This window comes from Melanotaenia boesemani, chromosome 11 (assembly GCF_017639745.1).
Source record: "Melanotaenia boesemani isolate fMelBoe1 chromosome 11, fMelBoe1.pri, whole genome shotgun sequence".
Lineage (NCBI taxonomy): Eukaryota > Metazoa > Chordata > Actinopteri > Atheriniformes > Melanotaeniidae > Melanotaenia > Melanotaenia boesemani.
In genome coordinates, this window is record NC_055692.1 from 2,320,356 (window position 1) to 2,329,464 (window position 9,109).

A 9,109-nucleotide genomic window follows, 5' to 3' on the forward strand; every position below is an offset into this window, starting at 1 on the left:
TCATTTCTAACGCTTATAGCCCATCTACATCCGCAAAATCAGCTAAAAAACTGCTAACATTTACGTTGCTAACTCTACTGCAGCCTCCAACAAATGATCAGATCCATAACTGTCATCAGGTATAGAAGAGATAAGAAGCATGCTACAGTTTATATTTAAATTATGATCAAATAACTTCATACTTACATCTATACAAAACAGCCTCTGCCTGCACCAGTACCGCTGAGTTGGTGGCTGCCATTAGTCAGCTCTGAAAAACTGGTTGAAAGTCCCTCCCCTTCCGCTACGTCAGCAAGATGATGTCCGTTTAGTGCGTGTAGTGTCCATCGTTTCACACTAGCTTTTTAGCCGAGTTTAGGGCAGCATCCGGGTTCAGTGTTTTTACTGAAATTTCTTTTGTCACTAAGCACTTAAATGTAGTGTTCGAAGTATAGAAGTCTATAGAAGCTATTTCATATGTTTTTATATTGGTTTTTGAGTGGTGAACATAGTGATGTTGGTGCCAATGTAAAAACCTGCAGTTCCACAATAAGATGACGACACTCTTTGCTCTACAACTTTATGACAATCACAAGGAAACTATCACATTCAGAAAATTTTAACTAACTAATTTTATTAAAATTAACACTGTGGCATTTCGCCAGAGGGGTATTGCACAAAACCAGAATAAAGAAATCCAGGATAATTAAGCAAGCCCAGCTTGACCTAGCTTGCGTGGCCTATCCTGGCTTAATTGGTTGCACGTTTGCTGAGCCAGGATGAGAAGGTGCGGCTAGGTTAAGCCAGGTGAAGATAGTTGGGATAAGTGCGTGTGCACGGCATACTGAAGCAGACCTCGCGATCGCTCACAGAATCACCGATGGGGAAATGGATAAAAGTCGCGCGTCCTACGTCACGGCCGCTGAACAACAGCTCCTGACGGAGTTCTCTGACGAAGTTAAGGATATTATAAGGAAAAAAGGCAATACCAATGCCATAAGTAAAGAACGCGAGAGAGCCTGGCAGACAATAGCCGACCGGCTCAATGCGTAAGTAGTCAAAAACTTTACAATTAATAAACAGTGCTCCACTGGAACTGTCATAATTAGGCTACAATTAAAGGAGTTACTTTTCAAATCCACTAACTGTTGTATACTTTAAGAGTGACAAGCAGGTGCATGTTACTCAGGAAATGTAGAGTATGATTAGGTCCAAACAATTATCCACAATGTGTCATTTAATCTATTTTCCTCATGTAACGTTTTTATCTATTTTATCTTTCTGTCCTTCATAAAGGACAAACCTGTCTGGCCATAAAAGGACCTGGCAGCAAGAAAAAATTAAATATAAGAACATTTTGCAGGCTGGTAAGTGACTCCAAAGTAGAAAACCGTGAACAAATGAGGTGAATAGATGAGGTGTCTGCTGACATGTTCAATGTCTGTATGATTGTAGCAGTTAAAAAAAGGCCTATAAACTGGCACAGGGGGCGGCCCACCAAGCCAGGATGTGACTCCAGCAGAGGAACTGGCCTCCATTTAAATAAAGGGAGGCCAGTGATGGAGGGGATCCAGGGAGGGACAATAACTGACTCTGTCCCAGCCACAGAAACTGTCCGCTTCATACAAGGTACACAAAGTACTGCAATTCTACTGCACATGGAACACAATCAAATATAATATAGTGTCTGACTTTGGATAACCTTGCAGTGTCTGGGAACACAATTACACTTTTGGAGCCACCAGAAGATGATCCGGTTAGTACAGTGTCTCCAAATCACAGGCTTGGTATGTTCTGTGAAATCTTAATCCGAGTCCTCTCGCTGCATGTATACGGCAGGAGGAAGGCACATCTGCAGCTGCAGAATGCACGTCTGCAGATGAGGAGACTGTGTCAGTGGAGTCCAGAAGGCTTGAGTCATGTCAGTTTTATGGGATTGGCCTGCTTATTTATTCCATGAAGGATATGAAGTCAGTGATGTGGTGCTAATAGAAAATGTGTAGCAGGACCCGGATGCTGCACAGTCTCCTAAGGGGCCTGGTAACATTGTGAATATTGGCTAAAGTAAATCTACGTTATGCACAAATCCTGCTGTGCTAATTGACATTTCCTTTACAGACTTCACAAACTGTCAGAACGCTTTATTCAGGGCACCTGGAGAGAGAGATAGAGCTGGCAGATGTTAAAAGCTGACTCAAAAAGAGCAAGCTCCAAGGAATGGAGCTGGATCTTGAGGTTAAACGCCGGACACTCAGAAAACTGCTGGAAATCCAGTAACCGAAAATCTGTATCTCTCAATGACATAGTCATCTCCAAAGGCCAGGGGATGTGAGCTGTCCCTGAAGACTCGTTCACGTCTGAATGCTCTTCTGAGGATGCGGGCTTCCTCGTCCAGCACATCCTCCGAAAAAGGGCAAGCCATTATGAAGAGGGAACAGGTGAAGGGGAGTTGGACCTGAATATTCTACATTGCCCTCGTCACGGATTTCTTTGAATACACCTTTGTAACCTCATCCGCTGTGTTTTGTAATCTCAATTAATGCAATAAAACACATATTTATAAAACCTCTGACAGCAATTTGACGAGCAGTCTTCATTAGCATAGCAATATAACACTTGGCCTGATGAAATCATGCACTTATGACCAAGTTGATATTGTGTGATCAAATCGTGATCCTGTATTTAAATAAAATGACTAAAAAAAAAAAAAAAATTATATGCACTGCACTAGCACTACACGACAGCACCTGGGTCTAACTGGACTCAAAAGCGGTCTGACTAACACTTAATTATGACGTCCCATCTTGTTTGAATTCATGCTTGTGTTGTTCTTACTCTCAAATGTAAGTCGCTTTGGATAAAAGCGTCTGCTAAATGACTGTAGAATAGAATAGAATAATAATACTACAACTCGAATCCATATAAAAAGGCTGTTGCGATTACGAACAGATTTGGATTAAATGTACAGTGACTGTATATGTAATATTTTAATACTGGATGATTAAAATGACACGCCATACTTAGGAAGACCATGGACATGCTGTAAAACACATTAATTCCTCATAGAATTGACGTTGGACATGCAGGTGACTCGCTAGGATTAATCTTAGCCTTAGCAGTTAGCCTGGTCTGGAGCAGGCTAGCTGCAGCGGATAAATCACCACAGTAACTTGGCCGGGATTAGTTTGAGCTGCTTTCATGCAACCGACTTAGGGCTAAATTCAGCCAGGATAACCAACATATCCCGGCTTAATCACTTATCTTGGTTTCGTGCAATACCCCTCAGGACTCTCATGCCATAAACGTCAGCATGAGGTCTGTTATTGTCTTTCTTTTCACTTTTCTATTAGCTGTGGTTTGTTTGGTTGAAACCTGAAAATACATGTTTGGTTGTCAATAAAGCTATACTTATGATTATAGGAAAAAAACATGATTAGGTCTCACCATCATGATCTGTACCTTGACCCTGCACTATGTACACATACAGTGGTCATATTTTTATTATCCCACAAGATTTTTTAGCATTTTAGTTATAAGCTATATATCTGATGTTGGTTAACACATTACTGACAGGATTCAGATGACAGGACGGAGCTTTGAGCAGCAACACTGGACTTTATCCCCACAAACTCACAGTTTATTTTACACCTACAACAGAAGAAGAAAAGACAGGATTTCTACAGGCTAATCATTCTGTAACAGTTATAAGCAGAAATCTCAGTATCTCATTTAGGATACTGTTAATAAATTTAACAACTGATTTATATGTAACTTAGATGAGTCTGCCCTCCTACTACTTGTAGTGGTTGAAACAAACTCACAGTTTTGTCTTGTTTCAGGCAGCAGATACGTGGGAGTGAGTAGGGGAGAAGTTTTAAATCAGGTTAACAGTCCAGCCAGGCAGACAAATCCACAGGGAGCAGGCAGAAAGGTTGTGGAGGAAGGAGGCCAGCGGTCCAGAACAAGAAGAAAATCCCAGATTCCACAAATAAAAACTGGTAAATAAAGCTGTGGTCAGAGGTGGAGACAGGTGGGTTCAGCAAGACGTAGAAACCAGCGAATGAAGAGAAGAAGCTGTTGTTGTAGTTTGCTTGGTGAGTGAAAGAGTAGCGATGCACGATGAGGTGAGCTATGGTACAAAGGTGGTTTATAGGTGGAAATAAAACTCAGATAACAGTCTGATGGGGATGTGTTAGTGATTTACCATCAGCAGAGCAGAGGTAGGATTCTAATATTGGTCGGGACATGAAATGATGGACTTTAATTTGCAATATCATGTCATTTAGAGCAGAAATAAAATCTAAACAAGCTAAAGTTTCTAATCAATAAATTATACTCAGGGACTGACATCAAGTTTTTGTTTGTTTTTCTCTCTAAATGCAGGAAATCGTCTTTATAGTCGGAATAATTTACACAGAATTTGTGACATTACAGGAAACCTTCATTTCTACATCACTGATATTTTAATCTTTATTTAAGTACATGTTAAAATGAATGTGGTCCAGTTTTTGCAGGAATCTGTACCAAAAAAAAAAATATCTTTTTAAGTCTGTAGAATATCATATAAAGCTCAGGTAGAAACTAGAGTTTTGCATATTATGATTAAATTGCAGTTGATTGTGCAAACATTAGAAACACAGTAAAAGAAGAGAAGAAGCTGCTGTAGTTTGCCTGGTAAGTGGAGGAGCGGCGGTGGAAAGGTAACCGAGAGATGAGGTGAGCCATGGTACAAAGGTGGTTTATAGGTGGGAATAAAAGTCTCAGATAACAGCCTGACTGCCTGGACTCGTGTTTTAACTTATGGAGGGCCAAAACTGTCATAATCAAAGATATATATATATATATATATATGTATATATATATATATATATATATATATATATATATATATATATATTTATTATTAAATATATGAGGAAATAAATAATTATTAAATATGTGTAATTTTTTTAATATTTTTATTAGTTCATCCATTTATTCATCTATTTTATTTTGCCAATTTTATGTTTATTTCCATAGTTTTATTTATTTCCACAGCAATTTTTTACTTTTACACTTGTTTTTTATTTCCACATTTATTTATTTTTTTCCCATGTCTATGTTTTGATTATTCATTCAATAATTTTATTTCCGTCTCTATTTATTTATGCATTTATTTTTACCTTCCTACATTTCCACTTTTCCTAATACACACATTTACTTTTCATCACTCCTTCACATTTTTACTTTTCATCACATATTATTTTCTAATGAGGTGGGCGTTTCTAACCTCCATGTCAACCATTCAGCTCTCAGACTCTACTCTGTGTCTCTGTCAAGTGGCAACCTCTGGAAGTAAAATGTGAAGCCTATACGGAAGTGAAAAAAAATTGCAGTTCCCCCCTTGTCCACTAGGGGCTCCAAAACAGAGTCAATCCCCATAGACTCCCATGTTAAAAAGACCAACTTTACAGCAGAAATAAACATGTTTAAAGCCTGGTACAAAATCCATTTTAGGTCAAGTTCACTATAGGTTTTCTATTATATGTTTTTATATATATTTTTTATTATTACATTATATAGATTATTCAAATATTATATGTAAAGTTTACCTTTATAACAACTGTGAGGGGGGTGAATTTTTTTCTTTTTTCTTTTTTTTTTTTTTCTTCACCTGTCTTGTCCAGCATCGTTGCAAACAGAATGAATGTCTGGCTGCCGTCTGGTGCCGGGCAATTTTACTCTATCAAGCAGGGATTTATACTACATGTATAAAGTCCCTCTTGGTGATATGAAAAACTTTATTAAATCAAACTCTTAATGCTGGACTCGACCGGAGGGGACAGAGAGAGAGAGAGAGAAAAGAAGGGAGAGAGAAGAGGGAGGGGAGAGAGAGGGACAGAAAGGGTGTGGGGAGTGCAGGTGGGGACTTCAGACATCATACAAAAGACCATGTAATCCATACTACTTACAACATATATGGTGAATTTTTTTCTAACTCATCCATTTGGATGTTTAATCTTGAACTTCTGCATAATTGGGGGCGTGTCCTTTTGATTGACATGTATCCAATATTCACGGCAAGAAGGGAGATTGCAGCACAACAACAGTTTTTAGCCGGCAAACAATGCGCCTTAGTTTTAGCCCACTTACCTTCATTAGCCAGTCAGCTCACATTAGATCCGAGTTGGCTCAGTTAGCGCTTAGCTAAAGGCAGCTCGGAGTTTGGTACAAGTCAATCATCCACCCCCACACTCAAAGCCCCCCTCTTAGTTCCTCCACTTTGCCCATTGTTGTATTTTCCGGGAGTGACAGCAGGTGTGACACTGCCAAGATGGCGATGGTAGGAACTGCCCAATGAGCTTCACTTTTACTTTTCAGAAACCTACAGGTGTCGTCACAGAGGCTCCGCCCATCTTTTATAAACATATACATTGTCATAAAAATTAGAATATCATGAAAAACTTGATTTATTTAAGTAATTCCATTCAAAAAGTGAAACTTGTATAATTTAGACATTCATTCCTCACAGACTGACATATTTCATATGTTTATTTCTTTTAATTGTGATGATTATAACTGACAAACAATCAAAACTCCAAATTCAATTTCCCAGGAAATTAGAATATAACTTAATATTTAATGCAAAAAAAAAGGATTTCTAGAAATGTTGGCCAGCTGAAAAGTCTGAACATGAAACGTATGAGCATGTACAGCACTCAGTACTTAGTTGGGGCTCCTTTTGCCTAAATGACAGCAGCAATGAGTCCAGTCCTTTTGTGTTTAGCCCAGGCGAGACGCTGCTGAAGCCGTCTCTTGTTCCAGAGTGGCTTAACACCAGGAATGTGACAGCTGAAACCCATGTCTTGTATATGTCTGTGTGGTGGTGGTTCCAGAAGTACTGACTCCAGAAGCACAGTCCACTCTTTGTGAATCTCCCCCACATTTTTGAATGGGTTTTGTTTCACAATCTTCTCCAGGGTGCGGTTAGCCCTGTTACTTGTACACGTTTTTCTACCACATGTTTTCCTTCCCTTTGCCTCTCTATTAATGTGCTTGGACACAGAGCTCTGTGAACAGCCAGCCTCTTTAGCAATGACCTTTAGTATCTTCCTTCCTTGTTCAAGGCGTCAATGGTCGTCTTTTGGACAACTGTCAGGTCAGCAGTCGTCCCCATGATTGTGTAGCCAACAGAACTAGACTGAGAGACCATTTAAAGGCCTTTGCTTTTTTCTAATTTCTAATTAATTAACTGATTAGAGCGTGGCACCAGGTGTCTTCAATACTGAACCTTTCCACAATATTCTAATTTGCTGGGATACTTAATTTGGGGTTTTAATTAGTTGTCAGTTATAATCATTAAAATGAAAAGAAATAAACATTTGAAATATGTCAGTCTGTGAGGAATGAATGCCTCCATTATACAAGATTCACTTTTTGAATGGAATTACTGAAATAAATCAACTTTTTCATGATATTTTAATTTTATGACAAGCACCTGTATATGGTCCCTATGTAAACTTGCCGGCTGAATCAAGCTAACTTTGTTACACTAGCTTGGAGTGATGCCGTGATCTTTGGTAGCTGTGGTTGTAAGTGGTTGTAACAGGCTGTTATTGATTAATAATGGTTTATGCAACACGCTACCATGTTCAGAATGTACTTTGAAGTAGGAGGATTCAGCTCGCAACCCCTCTGTCAGCGCTCATGCCCACTATCCAAACGGTTGCACACTGGCTGCTACTGCTTTTATTATGGTTTATAAATGTTGTTACTGCTTGAAGAATGCTGAATTATGTTTAGTATGAATAAACAGGTATTCAAAATTGTGTGTAGGAGAAACAACGAAACATACAGAACTTTATTACCATAAAGAAACACGTTGCACTGAATGCATCAAGTTAGCGGAATCCTATGTTTTTAATGCATTATATATTTACCATCTGAATCCTGGAGGGAAGGAGACATGTTCCTCCCTCCTTGGAGAGCCAGAAGAGAGGGTAATTCTGAAACAGTGGATGTGGTGGAGTCTTTAAAGTCTTTATGAAGTTCGTGGTGCATGTACCTGGAACAGAAGGTGCTGTAAAATTCCAGTTAAACCCACAAATAAATGATTCAATGTGATGGTGTCCCGGTCGACCAACCACAGCCAAATTAGTTTTAGGTTGATGAAGCACTGAAGCAACAAGCTCTGTTTTAGGGACCACCAACAATTGACAGACTTTCCATAAAATGGAAATTTTCATAAAGGACAAAAAACAATATTTTCAATAAACTGTCCATATGACCCACTGTCTCTAAAGAAAATAAGAATTTTTATGTTAAACAGAGAGAAATAACATATATTTTTTGTTTTTATACAGTCAATAATCACTATTTGGAGCCTATTTTCTTCAATAGCTTCTAAACCAAGTGACCCAGTCACTTTAAACCAAAGCTAAATTCAACCTGATGATCATATCAACAAGAAACAAGTCTTTGTTTTTAATTCCCCCTCTTGTAATATTTTATATTAATATTTTTTTTTTATAAAAATCAATCAATAATTGCTATTAGAAGCCTATTTTTCTCAATAGCTTCTAAACCAAGTGACCCAGTCACTTCAGACCAAAGTGTTGCACAAGTAATAAAGAACAGGTACTTCTTCCTACATTATTAAAATAGGCAGGTACTAATTTCCCACTTTCCTAATTAATACGGTACTGTTCCACACATTTTCTTTCTACCTTTCTCTTTAGGGTCTTCTCCTGCGTGTTCTTTGATGGATCAAAATATGACAGACTACTTCTCTCAGTTAACTAATTTATTAATTACAATTGATATGAGAAATGTGCAAATCCAGAATTCTGGATTCGTATTATCTGTCCCCTGGACTAATACAATATGGAGTCTGCTGCTGTTACAGTCAGAACTCCCTCTAACTGATCCTGGAATCCTTTAGGTCTGATTATACACAGTTTTGCTGACTTATGCTGCAGTTGCAGAAGTCTGGTTGGCTGCAGTCACAGGTCGACCACATGCAGATCTCTACAGCCTTCCTTGTGACCCCCATCTGCTTGTGTCCTAAAAAACAGGAAGAAGAAGACAAAACACAGACAAGCAGATTTCCTCTGGACTGCGGTTAACTTAGACATTTTCTTTAAGTGTAACA